This window comes from Leopardus geoffroyi, chromosome A1 (assembly GCF_018350155.1).
Source record: "Leopardus geoffroyi isolate Oge1 chromosome A1, O.geoffroyi_Oge1_pat1.0, whole genome shotgun sequence".
Taxonomy (NCBI): Eukaryota; Metazoa; Chordata; class Mammalia; order Carnivora; family Felidae; genus Leopardus; species Leopardus geoffroyi.
Genome location: NC_059326.1, coordinates 211,946,725 through 211,964,541, shown reverse-complemented (window position 1 = coordinate 211,964,541; position 17,817 = coordinate 211,946,725).

Below are 17,817 nucleotides of genomic sequence, written 5' to 3'. Positions count from 1 at the left end.
ACGTACATAAACACATCAATTGCATGTCGGATTAATACAAAGTCATCAAACAAGGCTCTCTGTGTATTTATTTTTGGTTGCCCTATATCACAAAAATCCTGACGTACACATACGTGTTTGCAACCACTAGTCTTTTTCTTTCTTTCTTTCCTTTTGTTTGCTTGGTTTTCGTTTGTTTGTTTTTTCTCTTTTGCCTTCCTTCGCTTGTTTTCAATAACTGCCTAACCAACTCAGAGTACTCTTCAACTGGATCAGAGCAGGTTTTAATCTGAGGTCATCAAAGACAAAACAAATCCCAAAACACCAGCTAACCAAACAGCATCAGCTCATGTATTTGAGTGCATCAATAATTTCAAGTAGGCATTTTAATAGCACTTTTAATCACAAGTGAAAATAGATTTTAAAAATGAAATTGGAATGAAACATATGACAGCTCTTTAAAATCCGCTGGGTTCACAGAGCACTCTGAAATCTGCTGGGTTAGACATTCTTTAAGGCGTCTCGTAGTCTGAGAGTCTGTAACCCCTCCCCACCCCAAGCCCCACCTCTCCCTCTTAGTCACTCTACAAATATTTTTAAAGCCTTTTTAAATGTTTATTTATTTATTTATTGAGAGAGAGAGAGAGAGAGAGAAAAGCATGAGTGGGGGAGGGGCAGGGAAGGAGAGGGAGAGAGAAAATCCCAAGCAGGCTCCACGCTGTCAGCACAGAGTCCGACAGGAGGCTCGATCCCACGAACCGTGAGACCATGACCTGAGCCCAAATCAAAAATTGGACACCTACCTGACTGAGCCACCCAGGTGCCCCAACTCTGCAAATATTTTCGATATCCTACTGTGAATCACGCATGGTGACAAGCCAGGTCAGTGAATCTTCCCAAATACATATACAAACACTGCCCGAGATCTTCACTCCTGAAATTATTTCGTGTATAGCTTTGAAACGGTTGCAGTCTGTGCCACATCGGACACAGACTTGTTTTTGTCTAAGTGACTGTCACTTACCAGTTCCTGGGGCTGTAGCAGAACACCGTGGACAGATAATCCATCAACCTGGAGCAGGCAACTGCTGAAGACAAGAGGCCCAGTTACACCTGCCCCCTCATTTGTTAGTTAAATTCAGGGGCTCGCTCTGTAGTCAGCAAGGTTAGCACCAGACTCATTCTCCCTTCCTGGAGTTTTGGGAAGCATATGGCTTAAAGTAAACCATTGACATTGGGTCCATTTTGTATTTCTTCAAGATTCTCTAAATGAGGTTGTAGGCTTTTTTTTTTTTTTTTTCAAATGATGCTCCATTCCGAAAAACTCAGAGTCCCGTCAAAATGCCCCAAAGACTGACCAATGGAAGGGTGGCTTTTGCAAACCTGGAGAATAAAGTATTGTCAAACAAATCTGGTCTATTCAAAGCCTTCTGTCCAGAAGCTCCATCCAGCTGGAGGTGGAACATTAAATTCTCCAGACTCTTAGACAACTCCAGTGGGGATTCAGATGATGTCATTTAGGTTCTGTGATGTGTCTTGACAATGAGGTTATTCCCCAGGAACAGGAACAAGGAAGTAGAAGAGACAAGCCTAAAAGTCCTTGTCTAATAAGTGGACTGTCCTCTTTTCTTTCTTTCTTTCTTTCTTTCTTTCTTTCTTTCTTTCTTTCTCCTTTCTTTCTTTCTTTCTTTCTTTCTTTCTTTCTTTCTTTCTTTCTTTTCCATGAGCACCAGTGGGATGTGGAGCTGTGTAGAACTGTCCTTTCGTGATGCGATTCAGATCTGCTCTTGGGGACAAATTCATTTGACTGGAAAGGGGATGTATGTAAGACGATAGGGTGGAGACACTTATGGAGGGAGTAGTGGGGAGAGGCAAGCAATTTTATAAACTTTCCTGACACTGAAAGGGTGGACCTACGCCGGCCGACTCCATCTTGTTCTGTGTCCTCCACCTTGAGTAACTTCCCCATCAAAACAGCCTGGCGACCTGCGTAACAGAACTCCGACCTGTCCCCAGCCAATCGGCTGAGGCCACAGCCATTACCTCACTAACTGCCCCTAGACCCCAATAAAACCTCTGTGCTTTTGAAACTCTCTCTCTCTCCGGTATCTCACCGCTGCGTCGGTGCAGGTAGGGGATTGAGCTCAAGCTAGCTCGAATAAAGGCTCTTTGCTTTTGCATGGGACTCAGCTCCCTGGTGGTCTTTGGGGATCACGAATTCTGGGCATAACAACACTATACTACTAAGAGAATCAAAACATTGAGCAGGCAAGGGGCGCCTGGGTGGTGCAGTCGGTTAAGCGTCCGACTTCAGCCAGGTCACGATCTCGCGGTCCGTGAGTTCGAGCCCCGCGTCAGGCTCTGGACTGATGGCTCAGAGCCTGGAGCCTGTTTCCGATTCCGTGTCTCCCTCTCTCTCTGCCCCTCCCCCGTTCATGCTCTGTCTCTCTCTGTCCCAAAAATAAAATAAACGTTGAAAAAAAAAAAAAAAAAAAAAAAAAACATTGAGCAGGCAATGCGAACCATCCCCAAATTCACGAAATCATTTTATTATTTATTTTATTTACTCTTAATATTTTGCTTATTTTATGCGTCCTGAAGCCTGGAAGGAGCGCGATTTAGGAGAGTATATTAAGTTCTTGTCCTTGTCCACTAAGGGGCACGGAAACCCCAGAACTACCTTCCAAGAGTCCTAGATGGCTTTGAACAGGGAGAGGATAAACAAGGTGGGTTGTTTACAGCAATGCTCTAAAAGTAGTAATGCCCAGGGGTGCCTGGGCGGCTCAGTCAGTGAAACATTGGACTTTAGCTCTGGTCATGGTCTCGCAGTTCCGGTTCAAGCCCTGCATCAGGCTCCGAGCGGACCGCGAGGAAACTGCTTGGATCCTGTCTCCCTCTCTCTGCCTCTCTCCCCTTCTCTCTCTCTTTCTCTCTCAAAAAGTAAAAATTAAAAAAAAAAACAAAAAACTAGTAATGTCTGATGCTGGGACCCCTTTACAACGGCCCTGTTGCCTGATTGCACAAAAATGAGTGGACATTTGCACTCACTGAAAGCCGCTCTTCCCATCTTCTACTTCTGCCCCTGGAGGCCTCGTGGAGTAAGTCTGATGGGGCTGCAGCTCTCATGTTCCCTCGGAGTCTTTTCTCCTCCAGAATAAACACCATAGTTTCAGTATTTCTCTAATTAAGGCTCTTTCTTTTCTGCTGTAAGTTACAGAAACGGCTCTGGTTAGCTTTCCTGAAATGTCCCTCAGGATCAGGAGAAGAATTAGACACCTGATATCTGAGGAAGCAGCTTCTAGGAATTCAAGGCGGGGTCCGTGGTTCTCTTACTACAGCCCTGCACACACAACTCAGATCAGTACTCTCCTTCCCGTGTCTCCAAGTTCCAAATGTCATCTTCCTGTGGAGACTCCGAACACCCACCTCTGGACCAGTTAGCCTGGATCCGGGACATGTGTCACATAAGGTAGACATAGCTATAGGGTCCCAACACAGAGAAGCGAGAGAACACAGACTCCAGGTCCCTTATTCTAACCTCTCCCCTCAACATGGACCACAGGTAACTGTTCCCTTTACAGTGTGAAGTCAAGTCCTCAGGGTGGGTCTGGCCACACAGAGCAGAGCATATCACCTTCCAGTTTTGGACTCTGTAACTCTATTATTATGACCTAAGATGGTAGGATTCATACTGGATTTATATTACTCTTCACAATCATTGTTAATTTACATTCCCTCCATCTTGTACTTCAGCCATTCTGTCTGGTGACTTAAATGTCAGGTTTCATCGCAAGAGTTTTCATTTGTAACATTGAGTTACTGTTCCAGCCCACCAAAATCTTTTGCATTTTGATTGTATTACCCATTAGAGGGGAATTATGCCAATGCTATTTTTGGCTAATATCAAAGTTTTGTTTTGTTTGAGAAACTGACTTTGGAGCAGAGTAAGGTGATAGAATCACTGAGCTACCCAGGGAAATTGTAGAAAGTATGTAAGAGACCTAGTAATATCACCTCTAGGAATTTATTATACAGAAATTATCAGAGCTATAAACAGAGAATTGAATACTTAGATTTTTTTCTCCTTACTTATAATAGAAAAAAAAAAAGCATTAGAAGCCCATTTGTTGTCCAATAGGAAGGGAATGCATAAATAAAATTTAATATATTCATTCAATGAAATACTTTTGGCATCAATAAAAGACCTCTTTAAGATATAGAAAAATACGTCATGTAGTATTTATATAATCTATAAAAATTTAGCAGAAACTCCAGTGTTCTCAAAAAAGTTTAAAATTTTTTTCTTGTCTTTTTCTTTTTAATAGAAAATAAACTGAAAGAAATACACCAAAATGGTAACTGTATCTTATGTCTGGGTGATGATGTTTTGGTGATACTCTTTTCTTCTTTATACCTTTCTTTTTTTTTTTTTTTTAATGTTTATTTATTTATTTTCATTAAAAAATTTTTCTTTAACGTTTATTCATCTTTGAGAGATGAAAGAGAACATGAGCAGGGAAGGGGCAGAGAGAGGGAGACACAGAATCCAAAGCAGGCTCCAGGCTCCGAGCTGTCAGTACAGAGCCCGACGTGGGGCCCGAACTTATGAACTGCGAGATCATGACATGAGCCAAAGTTGGATGCTCAACCGACTGAGCCACCCAGGCACCCCATGAACCTTTTTTTAAATGCTTTATTTATTTTTGAGAGAGAGACAGAGACAGAGACAGAGCACAAGCAGGGGAGGGGTGGAGCAGGGGAGGGGTGGAGAGAGAGAGAGAGAGAGAGGGAGACACAGAATCTGTAGCAGGCCCCAGGCTCTGAGCTGTCAGCCTGGTGCGGGGCTCTAACTCACGAACTGCGAGATCATGACCTGAGCCGAAGTAGGATGCTCAACCGACTGAGCCACAGAATAGGAAGCAGTCTCCAGGATCGGAGTCGTCAGCACAGAGCCCGACATGGGGTTCGAACTCACAAACTGTGAGATCATGACCTAGGCCGAAGCCAGACGTTTAACCCACTGAGCCACCCAGGCGCCCCTTCTTTATGCCTTTCTAAACACCTTTTTCACTTTTACAATGAGCGTGTATTTCTTTCCCTAATAGAAGGTTCTTTTGAAAAGAAAGTTTATTTCATGATCATTTTCAGCTCTTGACTGTTGATAAATTCTTTGCGTTATTGGGTCTGAGGTTAATTTTATTCTTTTGAACTGTCAGAAAGCACAGGCTTCCTTCACTTGGTCCCCCTCACATTTCTTTTACAGTAGAACAACCCCAGATGGGGTCAATAGAACTTCCTGTGGAGCCAACTGGCTGCCTGGGGACCGTCAGGGAAGAGAGCCCTGAAACACAAGGTCTCTACCCTCCTATCTAGCGAATGGGTACCACCCTCAGCTAGAAATCTGCTGTGTCAACTCCTCAGAGTCCAGGTTTAGTGTGAGTGCCTGGCATTGAGCTTCGGGTGGCTGCGGCCTCCATTTCAAAGGCATCCATCTTGAGTAAACATATTGCCAGCTACACAACCAGATGACAGTCAAGCGTCCCACCCATGAAGGTCCCCTTTTAGAAAGCCCTGGGTGACCTGCCTAGCTGACTGCTTGAGTGACCCCACTTTTCCTGGCTAGTGTCCTAATTCCACTCTTATTGTTTAAATTTGCCAATAAAGACTGAAACCCTAGTCATCCCACCCTTGACCCCAGTAAAGGCAGAATCCGGGTCTGTGCTCTCTTTCTCTCTACCCACAACCTCATCGTGTGGCAGGCAGTGTAGCCTCCAGGATTTGTGAGTAATAGATTTTGTCTTTTTAAAGTTCCCCAATGATTATGCAATCATAATAAGAACCACAAGTGTCATCCAGCCACAACCCTGGCTCCCGTTGGCTGGGGGAAGGTCTGTGGAGGCTCCCGCGGTAGTAGGGGCCCAGGTGTGTGCCCCCAGGTGGTCCCAGACCATAGCAGCACCATCCGTAGGCTGAGACCAGCAGGAAACCCCCTGTGATTGGTGTCCTCTACTTCCAGGATCAGCCTTGCTCGTTTTCTGAATTTATCACCAAAGTAGCAGAAAGAACATCAGCATCTGAGCCTTGTAGCAGGTGGACCCGAAATGACATCACAGGCCAGCTCTAGAAATCTGCGTGCAGGGAATGAACCCCCGGTGTCGTGGAGATTTAAGTGAAAGGGTTTCTGCCCTTGCTCATCGCAGAACTGAGCTTTGCCTCAGTTTCTCTGCCACTGTCACTTGACTCCCTTACTGAGATTGGCCCTCAGGGCCCCAGCCTCTTCGGCTGCTGTCCTGTCACCCCACTCAGATATTGCCAGTGGCCCCGTTCCCCCCTCACCTTTCACTCCCTACCAGGGCTCCTCAAAATCACCCTGAGCCAATCATGCCTGCCACCAAGACTTCCCTGTCGCCTGTGCTCCGCCACACTGAGCTGTGGGGTTGCATAATTTTCCCTACTCTTATCCTTCACCGCTGAGTTCTCTCCTCCTGCCCTGCCTATGAAATCAAGACCCAGGACATGTCTCGCCTTCCCTGCGCTCTCTGAAATTGTGACTAAGTACGGTGGGTACACCTGTCACTGGGAACACGGGGGAAGGGGACCATCTTAAAATGTATTTTTTATTATACAAGCAGAAAGTAAAAATTATAATCCTTGCACTTAGGAATAACTTTCACCCCCTAATATCTCCTATTTTCTTCTAGTCTTTTTTGTTGCTGTGTCATTTTCATAGTGGTTGAAACTGTGCTGTGGTTTGTTTGTAGTGGTTGAAACTATTTCAATGACACTCTCCTTTGTTTGTCCTTCCCCTTTCCTTCTCTCCGCCCTGCACATCCCCCACCCTTCTTTTTAAAGTTTATTTATTTATTTTGAGAGAAACAGAGGCAGCGCAAGCAGGGGAGGGGCAGAGAGAAAAGGAGAGACAGAGTCCCAAGCAGGCGCTGTGCTGGCAGCTCAGGCTCGAACTCACGAAACTGTGAGATCATGACCTGAGCCGAAAGCAAGAGTCAGATGCTTACTCCGCTGAGCCACCCAGATGTCCTCACGCTCCCTTTTGATTACTGGTGTTTCAGGGGACCTCAGGCAAGAGGAGAGGAGATACAGCTAGCACCCCAGTAACCCCCATTACTAATCGTGACTCCTTAGTTGTGTTGACTCCTTTGGGCCACAGCCTTCTTGCAGGGAGAGAGCAGGTACGAGCATTTGCTGCCTTTTCTAGATGAGGAAACTTAATATTCAGGGCGCTTTCGTGGCTTGTCTGTCATTACACAGTTAACAAGAGGCAGGGTTGGAACTGAAGCCAACTCTTCAAAGCCCACTCTTCTGTTTCTGTTGTCAGCACCGTGTCTGTGGGATTTGACAACAATCTCCCTGGAGTCTGATTTCAAGTGGGGAGCGTGGTGGCAGGTGAAAGGAGCCAGAAACAAAGAAATGCAGCAGCGAGAAGACAGAAGCAGGGGGAGCTGCTCTGCTGAGCTCACGCTCCCCAGAGTGGCCATTTTCCCCACAGGAGAGTTCGTTGTCTTGTTCTTAGGTACAAGCTTTGTCTCTAGTCCATTTGTGCCTTCCTGGTGGGCCGTTGATGAGAAGGACAGCCGTCAGGCCCACCCAGGAGAGCAGGACCCGCCTTTCTCTGGACTTTGGGGCCAGGGGAGTGGGGTTTCCATCACAGGACACAATGGACTCCCCAGGGCTCCCGTGAAGGGCAGAGTCTCCCACAGAGGCAGTTGTCAGGCATCCCAGCCGTTCTTCTACTGGCCCCTCCCAGGCCTTCTCCTTGGGTTTCTAAGTGACTTTTTATCCCCTTTCTCTGAAAAGAAGAAAGAAGTACCCTTAATTGCACTCATATCCATGTCCACCCTTTGGGAGCTCTGCATGTCCTGACCGAATCCCTTGCCAGGAGTGAAGGGTAGCCTTCCGTGAGGCTGACCCCGCCGGGGACAGAGTGGCCACCCAGCATCTGTGCACATGGCCCCCAGGAGACTCAGGTGGGCCTTGCAACGACCCATTCATTTCTTATTCCACAGATGTTCACCCAGGAGCTACTCAGTGCTAGAGAGGGAAGTGACACCATCCACACAGCTTTCTGGTGCCTGGGGCCAGAGGGAAAGGTTTGAGAATCCAGAGGCCTGTGCCCAGAGCCCCGGCAGCCCCTGAAGACGGGGCAGGCAGAGGGGCCAACAGATAAAGTCAGTGGGCTCCAGTGGGCTCCTTTTCTTCCCTTCAATACACCCATAACTTTGTCGGATGCCCCTGTATAAATTCACAGCAAAGTTTATCTGGAGTGCCAGCAAAGGCTCACCTCAGGAATGGTTTGATCTGGGGGGGACGAGTAAGGTTTACTATTTCCAGATAAGGAAGCGTGAAACCTGATGCAGCCCTTCTATAAGGCAGCGATACTTTGCACAGAAACAGGAAGGTGAATGTTCCTTTACATTCTGTAGGCTCGCTTTAAGAAAAATTGTGTCAAGTCTGATTTCAAGTTGCAATTTTTATGCATCTCCAAAAATTAATATTTCCCGTAAACATAAATGTGGACCTCACACATTAATTCTTTCTTAAAGAGGGTTTTCCTTTCCTCTGGGTTTTTGTGCTTTGCAGTTAGTTAGGTGTTGTAATGACTTTCTCGGGTGAACGGATGATGATAAAGAACTCCTCTTTTCTTCACATACTTTTATGTGGTATCGGGCCCCTGGGTGGCTCAGTCGGTGAGGTGTCTGACTCCTGGTTTCATCTCAGGTCATGATCTCATGGTTCATGAGTTCAAGCTCCTCTGTGCTGACAGTGTGGAGCCTGCTTGGGATTCTCCCTCTCTCCTCTCTCTGCCCCTCTCCCACTCACACATGCTCTCTCTCTCTCTCAAAATAAATAAATAAATACACATTTTTTTAATAAACAAAAAAATACTCTTATGTGATAAAACAAAAGGTTGACAATCTTGTGTCAGTCCCCCATATTTGTTTTTAGAGTTTTATTATTCTAATATTTGTAAATGGGAGGGCAAATATGTGCCTGCCTCCGCCTCCAGGAAATCACCATCCCCCACCCCCACCCCCCACACACACATACACAAAATTGAGAAATAGCCACCCCATCTGTGATGAAACTAGGCAATATCTGTGTTCCCAGGTGATCCCAGTTGCCATCTGTGGAGCAAGACTGCCACCGTGCAAACAGAATGCTGGGAGGCGCCCAGGAGAGATGGTGGGCACCAGAGTCGGCAGAGCCAGGTTCGGCCCCTACAAGAAGCTGAGAAGAAAAGGAAAAAAGAAGTCGAGAATGTGACACTGAGAGAGGGGGCACTCGATCCCCACAGGTGTAGGAAGCAGTCTGTTGGCAAGGCGGGCATTTCTGCACTGCGTTACGAGCAGCCCTGCAGTGGCAGGTGTCTGTGGGCCAGAGACAAAGGCTAAACCCACCCACGTCACCTTGGGACTTAGACTGCACTGTGACCCGGGGAGAATCCCTGCTGGCTCCTTGTGCCAGACAGCAATTGCTGGGCAACGAACCATCCCCCAGTGTGGCGGCTTACAACAACTATTCATTTGCTAAAGGTTCTGGGGTTAGATTGTGCTGGGTTCAGCTGGTGATCTCACCTGTGGTCACTCGTGAAGCAGAAGTCCTCCTGTTGTTTGACTGGGGCTGGTCCAAGATGGCCTCCCTCAGGTGTTTGGCAATTGGAAGTGGAAAAAGAAATTCCACCTGACTCGAACTTTCTCCATAATGACTTGCAAGGCCAGAAGTCGGTAGAGCGATGTCTTCCAAGTTTTAAGAGAAAAAAAGTGACCTAAAAATAAGGCTATGGAAAAAATGGTTTTAATGTACAAGAAGTCAGGGACTATGGCTTTCCTATGCTCTCTTTAAATGAGCCACTCAAAGGTGAAGGTTGGCCAGCTGTTACAGGCTGAATTGTGTTCCCCTGTACCATCAATTATTTGTATGTTTAAGTCCTAACCCCAGTGCCTCTGAATATGACTGTATTTGGAGACAGAGTCTTTAAAGAGGTAGTTGAGTTAAAATGAGATCATACTAATTCAGTACGACTGGTGTCCTTATAAGAAGAGGAAATTTGGACACAGACACGGAGAGAAGACCACGTGAAGACACAGGGGAAAAGGGCCATCTACAAGCCAAGGAGAGAGGCCTCAGAAGGCACCAAGCCTACAGACACCTCAGTCTTGGACTTCTAACCACCAGGACTGCGTGTAAATTAATTTCTATTGTTTAAGCCACCCAATGTGTGGTACTTTGTTATGGCAGCCATAGAAAACTAACGCACAGTAGAAATTCCTGAGATTAATGAAAAAAGAAAAGGGATGAGCCATTTCATTATAGAGCTAAGTCAAACACAAATGTAGATAATATGTTACACGCTGGCAGAACATTTGTAAGTGTATGAATCCGGCTTCAAGAGACGGGGATTTCAGTTGTGTGTAGGCCTTCAAATCACTGCTGCATTGGGCAAACCAGTTGGGTTCTCTGGGCCACACTTTTCTCCATGGTAATGAGTTCCTTTTGAGGTGCATTCTAGAGAGTCCTAGGCATCCAGCTCGAGAGCCTCAGGGACTACTGAGAGGATAAGGAGGCGAATCTGTGGGGTTGCAGCCCTTCTCCACTTCACAGGCAGCCTCATGGGCTTCTCAGTAAGATCTCACTGAAAGGGAGTTTGCTGTGGCTAAAAAAAAGGCCTGGACGGCAATGAGATGGATCATTTCTGAGTTCCCTTCCAAGTCAAAAAGCTACTAGCAGTTTAAGGTTTGTTTCATCCCATTAGCCTTAAGACAATGTAAGGACATGTTGACAACTTATATGGGATTTGGCTGAAAGTGGGGGTATAACCAGCCATGCTTCCAGCCAAGGCCCGCCAAAGAGGCAGCAAGCCACGTCTGACTCCTTCTTTCTCAGGATGGCCCGTTGTGAGAAATGAATGCTACTTGCTGAGAAGGGAGAGGTGACCAAAGGAGCTGAATGGAGAGCGAATCCCAGGAGCCAACTGCCTGGCTCTGGGGTGACCTCAGGGGAAGAGCTCAGAGTGACTGCCAAGCCTTATGGCCAAGGAATCGACTCCATTGGAGGCATTTGTGCCAAAGCAAATCTTGGTCGTTGCCACTCTCCTTCCTGTTCCTCAGCTAATGGCTTGGTCCTCACAACCGAGTGGGGCCAGAAATTCTCCTTAATAAGTAGACAAACAGCAAATAGTTTCTAACAGGCCAACCTAGAACTTTCCCCAAACTATCCTTCAAGAGCCTCATGGAAGATGCCATCCCTTACATAACAGATACCATCGATGTTTTACTTTTTTACTGGTGGAAGTGTTTTCTCTCTTGTCAGAAACTCAGGAGTATGGGGGTATTTTCAAGGTGTGCGGTGTGCAGGACAGCTAGATGACAGAGTGAGAATTATCTGAGGAGAGACAGACAGAATGTTCCTCTGGGAACTGTTGTCTCCCTTCCAGGAAATTTTAGACAGGTTCATAGACCACCATGAGCTTGCAAACAAACTGTTAATAAAGAGGCTTCCAGTTGGGCTGGAGCAGGAAAGGGGAAACCCTGAGGCCATTCAGCAAACAGAAACAGAAAAACAAGTGGTACTCAGCAGACAGGGAGGCTGAACATTATTAACCTGCTTGCTGGGCAGCCCAGAGGCCACAGGAAATCGTCAGGGTTCCACAAAGGCTTCAGAGGTAGGCGACTATCAGGCTCTGGAAAGCAGCCAGGGTGATCGAGGTCTATTTTACTGAGCTTCTGAGGGCTCCTCTGAGACCCAGTTTGGACAAGAATTAGCAGCGCAGTGTCTGAGTCCCCGCAGAGCAACTTGGATGTACTTTTCATATGATTTAAGAGTCTTGGTTGCCTCTGAAAGGGAACGCAGTGCAGCTGGCCCACAAAGCTGTAGTAGTTTGGGGTCTGGAAAAATCCTCTTCTGAGAGAATCAGAACAGCACTGACTTGTGACCAGGGCCGGAGCTCAGGCTAGCCAGGGAAGCAGCTGTCACCCGGGTGCTGGGGTTGACAAGCAAGACAGCTAATCAGCGCTGCAGCTTTCCAAATGGGTGGGTGGGTGCACCTCGAGTCCCACCCAGAGGCTCCCTTCCATTTCCGGGGCTGCTCTAGACCTCACAGTACGCCCGGAGTAGGTGACTCCTGTGGCTGTTAGCTGGGCAGCAAGAGGTGGAAAATTCTGAGGGGGGGGTGGTCCATGCAGCCCCCACACTCTGACATGAACGATCCGGTTCTAACAGACTGCAGAGGCGGGTGCAGATTTCAACTCCCCACTGATCCGGAGACTTCTACTGGTCAGTATTTTCTGGAAACTCGTGCTCTTGCGGTGTGCTAGTTTTGGTAACCAGGTCATTCTGCTTCTCCCCTCCCCCATTTAGACCATCACTCAGTTATTCATGTATGTATTTATTCACCCAACAAATATTCGATGCCCACTAGGTGTAAAACAACAGCAACAGCAGTGGTGGGGTGGGGTGGCATTGCACTAGCCTCTGCAGTGAAAGAGCAGGGGCGGCTGCCGTCTTCATGGGGTGTGCAGGAGGATGGAGAAAATGTACGCGATTTCTTTTATTTATTTAACACTTCCACAGTTCCCTGCTAGGTACAGACCACTATTCTGGGCTCTTTACAAATGTTAACACTTTGAATCCTCCTTACAATCCCATCCCATGAAGTAAGGAATATTAATATTCCCATTTTACAGATGAGGAAACTGAGGCACGAGGACATCAGAGTACCCTGCTCAGGATCACACCACTGGGAAGGGCTTAAATCCAGGCAGTCTGGCTCTAGCACCCTTAAACCTTCCACCAACGTGCCTCTTCAGCAGATAAATGCAAGTCGATAAACAAGAATGAAGAGCTCTCTATGCTCAGAAAGAACAATGGCTGGGGTGGGGTGGATTTTTCACATAGGTGGGGAGTCAGGGTGAACTTCTTTGAAGAGGTGACAGAAAGGAGGAAGCCTGTTCTAAGCAAGGAAAATGGCAAAAGCAAAGACCCTTGGGTGAGAAAAGTCTTGGTGAATTGACAGACCTCGGAGGGAAGTGGGGGCTGTCAGAGGAAGGTGGGGAGCAGAAGAGGGGATGGTGGGAGGTAGAGATGAGGTTGGAGGCTAGGCAGAGCCAGGCTGTATTCAGTTTCGTTAGGTAGCTCTCGAGGTAAAGTAGAAAAAGAAGGGTCTGTCTTTAAGAAAACAGGCATATAGGGTCGCCTGGGTGGCTCAGTTGGTTGGGTGTCCGACTTCGGCTCAGGTCATGATCTCGCGGTCCGCGAGTTCGAGCCCAGCGTCAGGCTCTGTGCTGACAGCTCAGAGCCTGGAGCCTGCTCCGGATTCTGTGTCTCCCTCTCTCTATGCCCCTCCCCCACTCATGCCCTGTCTCTCTCTCTCTGTCAAAAATAAATAAACATTAGGGGCGCCTGGGTGGCGCAGTCGGTTAAGCGTCTGACTTCAGCCAGGTCACGATCTCGTGGTCGGTGAGTTCGAGCCCCACATCAGGCTCTGGGCTGATGGCTCAGAGCCTGGAGCCTGTTTCCGAGATTCTGTGTCTCCCTCTCTCTCTGCCCCTCCCCCGTTCATGCTCTGTCTCTCTCTGTCCCAAAAAATGAATAAACGTTGAAAAAAACAAGACCAAGGCTGCTTGGTATTCTTTAAAAAAAAAAAATAAATAAAAAATAAATAAATAAATAAATAAATAAATAAACATTAAATAAAGAAAAAGAAAACAGGCATATAATATAGAAGCTGATGTTTTCATTTTGAAAAGGGGCCCATTCACACACAGTTCATCCTCCCAAACACCCAGGAAAGAGATAAAAGGGGTGTCACCCCTTTGTGTCACCACCCACCACACTCCTCCCTAATACCCATCCCCCCTCCTTTGTTTCCACTAGCAGAGCCTCAGTTCTGTTCTGGGAAGCCATGTGCCTGGTCCTATGCAAGCACCCTCTGTCCTAGCCTACGCCAGGGGCAGAGATGCCCATGTACACTGTCCCGGCTGGTGACACGTCAGTGGAAATCTGCTGGAGGCTCTTGGAAGCCTTTTACTTTTCCTGATAAGAGGCATCCACTTGGGGCCACTTTCCTTTCCTCTCTTCCTTGAAAGGGACACGATGTCTGTAGCTGCAAGAACCATCGAGTAGTGGAAATGCAATAGCATAGAAGAAAAGCCAAGAGATTCTGAGAAGCTGGCTCCAAACCAGTGCCAGCTAGCTGCCCCAGCTAGCTTCTTGTTTTTGGAGGGGGCAGGGACAACGTCTTGTTCATCTCAACCATTTCTATGACTGAGAGTTCTATTACCTGTATTCTCTTTCCAGGTAATACACCTATTACATGATATGCAAACTGAGGATGAGAAAGTATCGGATTTACAGAGAGGAGATTTCAACCCAGATTCATCTGACTACGTCCGTTGCTCCTTTTACTACACTACGAAAGAGTTCTTATTTTGCCTTTAGGGATTTCTATGTGTGTTTAACCTTTCTCGGCATGACGCGTGTCAACCCCCGAATCTCCATTACCCAGAGCCCCTCTTAGGCTACCATGATTTCAATCAAGCGACCTCATTCTGTGCTGGATAGTGGAGGTGACGATGGAGTTAATGCACAGATTAACCAAAAGCCCCAGTACGTGGTCTTCTCCAAAACAAGATGAGTTGGCCAAATAAGAATCTCTCTTGTAGGGATTTGACTGACCTAGGTAGCTTTGGGAGATTGAGAAAGGAAACAGTGGAGCACATGGGAAGTCAGGATGGAAGGAACAGCTGGAACAGCTGTGCCTGCTCTTTTGCCTCTCACACCAAGACTGTAGGGTCCCACAAAAAGAGTGGTACCCCAGAGTAGAACAGTGTGAGTAGAGCCTAACAAACTGTTTACAGAGACGGGAGCAGGCTATTGGGAACCCACTAAAGATAATGCAGTACTCTGACACCGAAACAGATGAAGCTGTATTGCCACCCCATGGCCTGGAGAGGTAAAGAGGGAGCTCCCAGGAAGGACGGAGCAAACCCATAGCCATGCCAGGGAGTCAGGTGAGCAAATGCCTCAGCCTTTCCCGCCATCTCTTACCAGTGGTCACACCGGAGCTGAAAAACCAGGCAGTCTGTTGTGTATCACACACACAGGCCAGCAGCCTGGGCCACTGAGCAGGTGGAGAGGGTGGGGAGTAGATCTGAAGGGGCAGAGGGAAGAAATGAGTCACGGAGTGGTAATGACAGCCCACTGTGACCGACCCCAGCACACGTCACAGGGCCAGTAACTGAATTACTGCTTCTCAGCTTCAAACCCACAAGGCTGTGCGCTGCTCTGCAATGCTGCGGCTGGAGGTGGAGCTTTCTGCTTTGCAACTGGCTCTTTTTTAGGTTCTGCCCACAAGACCGCTGGAGGCAAACCGGAAGTCTGGCAAGGAAGAAGAGACTCGCTCCTTCCGGTTTGCCTGCGGCCTCGCTCAGCCTTCATCTTCGCCCCAGCGGAGACCGTCATTCCATGGGCAGCAGTAGATCCCCGTTGGCAGTTTTTCTGACACCCACAGAACTAGCTTTACTGTTTCCCCCTGGCCCACCCACACCAGCCGGCCGGTCCCCCTCCTCAGAAGCCTCCCCTGTGGGAGTCCTCCTTCAAGCTTAGAGAGGGCAGCAGTGGCGTGTGGCAGCTCCTTCTCAGATGTCTGAGTTTCTGCTCGGCCGGAGACCGCCGACGTTTTCATAATTTCACCTTCTTTCCTTAGTTTCCCCAGCCTGAGGAGAAATGGCTCCTTTCTGAAGCCATCGTTGTCGTGATTGCTTTGTGTTCCCTTCTTGGCACAGATAAAAGGAGCCTGGGTCCCTAAATCACCATATGGAGGAGAGCTACTCACCAACCAAGAACACATCCCCCAAGCTTTGATTTCAGCAAGAAAGACACTGCCGTCGTATACAGCCGCTAAAACATGGCGATTATTTCTTACAGCTACTAACTATACCTATTATTCCTAAAGAGCTTGTAAAAACATGTGTCTAATACACCCTACAAGATCAGAATCTTCCAGCGCTGTGTCTGGTGATCTATAATTTTAAAATGCTATGCCTGGTTTGGGAACCAAAACCTAAATCACCCTAAAGAGAGAGATACATATCAGGGGTCACCAATTAGCAACTAACCAAATTATAGGTATGACCCTTAGAAAAAGTTAATCTGTATCCCCGGAAATAACCTTTTACTTTTAAAGTTTTTATTTTTTGAGAGAGAGAGCGAGCACGAGCTGTGGAGGAGAAGAGAGAGGGAGAGAGAGAAACCCAAGCAGGCTCCATACTGTCAGCACAGAGCCCAATGTGGGGCTCGAACCCACGAACCAATATTTACCCAACATGAGTCATTTCATAGCAGTTTTGCAATTTTTACTATATCTGCATGCTACCCATTCTACTCTATACCTATTCTTTTCCTTTGATTAACACACTTCACACTTTTGTGCTTTTTAGTGCACATAAAATAATCATATAGCTATTAAATTTTTAAATCTTCATCCATGTAATTCCTAAAATCATCTCATGTACAATCCTTTGAGAAATCATAAACTGAAACAATGAAAACATAATACATAGTAGAAGATCGTATACAAATGTAAGAGTTGATTTATACATTTTCAAGCATTATTCAGGGATTTTATTGGGGGCGAACAACTCAAAAACAAATAAACAAACAAACAAAAGTTTCCGGGGCCACATCTGTATGTTTGTGATGTCCTGATCATCTAAAGTTTGCACATAATTTGTTCAATAGGTAGGTCATAAGCATGTAGTATCTGGTTTTTGGGTTTTTTTGTCTTTCTTCCTTTCTTTCTTCCTTCCTTTTTCCTTCCTTCCTTCCTTCCTTCCTTCCTTCCTTCCTTCCTTCCTTTCCTTCCTTTCTTTCTTTCTTTCTTTCTTTCTTTCTTTCTTTCTTTCTTTCTGAGAGAGATCTCATGCATGTATGGTGGGGATGGGCAGAGAGTGAGGGAGAGAAAGAATCTTAGGCAGTCTCCATGCCCAGTGCAAACCTGATGCAGGGCTCAATCTCAGGAATGTGAGGTCATGACCTGAACTGAAATCAAGAGCCAGACGTTTAACCAACTGAGCCACCCAGGTGCCCCAGCGTGTAGTATCTGTTAAGCACTATGCAAGGCTCTGGGGATGCAAGCATTAACAAACCAGATGCAAATCCACAGTCCAGTGGAATAACAGAAATTCAACGAGCATTATGCTAATGATTATTTAATTACAAATGCTACATGTGAAGTAAGGGACTTGGATTTCTAGACATTTGGTAACCATCTCAATATTATTTTCTAAGTACACTAAGATAAATATTCTTGCGGCAGTTTAAACTATGTCTGCAAATATTTTGACCCTCTTTCCATTGAGTGGCTGGGTTAATCTCCCTCTCCTTGAACCTGGACTCGTTTTCACAACTGACTCTTAACCAGATATGTTGCATATAATGCTGCATGACTTCTGAGGCTAGGTATACCAGTCATTCACAACAAATTACCCCAAAATGGAGTGACTTAAAATAACCAAGATTTATTATCCATAGTGTCTCTGGGTGAGAAATTTTGGAATGGCTTCACTGGTGGTTCATCTCAGGGTCTCTGATGAGGTTTCTGACAAGATATTCATCAGGGCTTCAGTCATCTGAAGGCTTCAGTGCAGCTGGGGACCTGCTCTCAAGGCACCCCCCTCACATGGCTGCAGCAGGAGGCCTTATTTCCTTGCTGGCTGTTGACAGGAGGGCTCAGTGTCTTGCCGTGTGGGTCTCCCCACAGGCTTGCTTGAGTGTCATGGTAGCTGGCTTCTTCCAGAGCAAGAGAGCAAGTGGCTCGGGAGA